Source organism: Octopus bimaculoides, chromosome 6 (assembly GCF_001194135.2).
Source record: "Octopus bimaculoides isolate UCB-OBI-ISO-001 chromosome 6, ASM119413v2, whole genome shotgun sequence".
Lineage (NCBI taxonomy): Eukaryota > Metazoa > Mollusca > Cephalopoda > Octopoda > Octopodidae > Octopus > Octopus bimaculoides.
The window spans coordinates 91,209,229-91,212,241 of record NC_068986.1 but is presented as its reverse complement, the minus strand read 5'-3'; positions in this window follow the sequence as shown (position 1 = coordinate 91,212,241).

Genomic DNA, 3,013 nt, shown 5'->3' with positions numbered 1-3,013 from the left:
TATATATATATACAGAGAGAGAGAGAGAGAGAGAGAGAGAGATGTATATGTATACATATATACATATAGATGTATATGTACACGTATATGTATATATATAGATATAGATCTATATGCATACATGTATATGTACACATATATACATTCATACAGATATCTATACATATATACACCCATACACACAAACATGCACACAAACACACACATTAGTCATTTTTTTAATCCAAAACTCCATCAAAAGTACTGAATGGATCTTTATGAAATTTGGAAATTATATTCTATGCATAACGGCCATAACCCCCATGAAAATTCATATATTTTTGATGTTGATGAGATTTTAACCATACATATTACACACAAATAAAGTAATATTTCTAAAATTTCTTCTTCTTAGAAGTTACAAAGACCCCTTCATGGGCACTTCACACCCACAATTTAGTCATTTTTCCTAAGCAAAGATAAATACAGTTGTACTATTGGAACCTGTAGGGTCACCCAAACATAACAGATGAACATTATTTGTAATTCAACGGTACAACAGTGTAAGACTATCCTTTCAGATATACTTACATTGTGATTTCTGCAATGTGGTGCATAGATTGTCAAGTAAATGAGACACATCTTTGCCTCCACTGATTCACTTGCAAAGTGTTGAGTAAAATTATTTCGTTGCAGACCTCCTTTCAGTCTTTTTATTATCACTGGGACACACATAGTCCCCAGTTGGTAACATTGGTTTCAAGGCCATCCCAGATGAGTGACTGGTTGTTCTAAGACATTTATTGATTGTAAATTTTTTCTGCTCAGTTACCTATCAATATAGTGGTCATTTGCAAACTCCAGAGGCAACACTTTCATTTCCCTTTACTCCAAACGTCACACGTTATTTCAATTGGGTCAAGCCCTTCCAATTGCTATAGATACATAATGCATCTTACAGCTGTGCCTGTCACCTGTATGGTGAGGAATCCTACATTGGGGAGTAGTAACGACTAAGCTAGGGTAGCTGACTGATTATTGTGATCATCCGTCTTTTGGTTTCCTGTAGCTTTGCTCTCTTTTACAAACCCACTGAGCATACATATATTCCCTATTTCAAAGAAATTCAAACAATATATATATGACCCAAGTTCAAAAGATTCTCAACAATTCAACTTCTCTGGTTGACATCAACACACCCACCCCCAATAGGGGACTTAACTCCCACATTTTTCAGCTCCATGACCTCCATTTTCAGGAGCAAAATCCTTTTTACAGGGTCCATAACACTGGAATTTTGGAATGTGCGCATAAATATCAGTAGTATGGGATACATCATCATCTTTATTCCTGTGATTCGAATTTCATCAAAATTGCATATGAGAGTTCTTTCCTTCTTTACACACCCTAAAAAATTCTAATCATGACATATGTATCAACACTTCATACACTATCATTGTAGTCATCAGTAGCAATAGCAGAAGAATATAAACGTATGTGCGTGTGTGTGTGTATGTATACACACACACACACACACACACATATATATATATGTATATATGTATATATATATATACATACACACACACACATATATATATATATTTATATATACACACATACATATATATAAATGGCTAAAATAACTATTACATAATGTAATTGTTAACAGGAAAACAAACAGAACTCTACCCATTTCAGGTAAATGGCCCGGTTCTATTTGTAGACAAGGTGTACGTAGAAATACCATAAGGTATTCTTAGTGCAAACTATGGACACATAAGAGGTACAGTAGAACCACAAGTAGGTTAACAGAGAAAGCATGCTTTGCTTGTGGCAGATGTGCAGGAGCAATAAATGATAAGACCACACAATAAGTAGATGTTCCGAAATGCCCAGGAGACTCTCTAGAAGTAGTAGATAGTTTCTGTTATCTAGGTGACCTAATTAATTAGCAGTGTAGGTAAATGCTCAGGAAGTATATTTGTTAGAATAAGAAGTGGTTGGAAAAGTTCAGAGAACTTTTACCACTGTTGTTTACAAAAGGCCTCTCTCTTAGAATGAAAGTCATATTGTACGATGTTTGTGTATAAAACAGCAAAGCTCCATGGTTGTGAAACTTGGTCTGTGAATGCAGAGGACATGCAAAGACTAGAAATAAATGAAACTAGCATGCTCTGATGGATGTGCAACATCAGTGTGCACATCTGACAAAGTACGAATGTGCTGAGAGAAAAATTGGACATAAGGGACATCAGATGTAGTGTGCAGGAGAGAAGATTGTGTTGATGTGGTCATGTGACGTGAATGGATGAGGACAGCTGCATGAAGTGTTAATGGCTAAATGTGGAAAGAGCTTATGGAAGAGGAAGACCTAGAAAAAATATTGGACAAAGACTGACCACAAGATGTTGAGCCTTTCAGAAGAGATGACAAGGGACAGAGATGAATGCTGTGGTTTAGAAAAACACATCCATTTTAGGAGAATTGAGGTTTTGTCAAGCCTTCCCCAATAACTCATCTTCTAACACACATTCTTTCAGCAATCTTCTATGTTACCCTATTTCCTGCTTTCACTTCCCCTCTGCTGAATTGATATTTTCTGTGTCCAACTCATTTCCTATCTCTAATCATTTATCATACTATTTTCACACTTACCTACACATCCACCTTTTTCTGCTCCTCTCTCCTGTTCTGTCTCTTGTATTCACCTTGTACATTGACCTCATCTGTCTCTCTCTCTCTTTCTCTCTCTCTCTCTCTCTCTCTTTTTTTCTCTCTCTCTCTCTCTTTCCAAATGGACAAACCAGATGCGTGGCGAGCTGGAAGAATCGTTAGCATGCTGGGTAAAATGCTTAGCAGCATTTTGTCCATCTTTATGCTCTAAGTTCAAATTCAGTCAAGGTCGACTTTGCCTTTCACCCTTTCAAGGTTGATAAGATAAGTACCAGTTAAGAACCGGGGTCAATGTAATCAACTTATCTCCCCTGCCCCAGATATTGCTGGCCATGTGCCAAAATTTGTTATCATTATC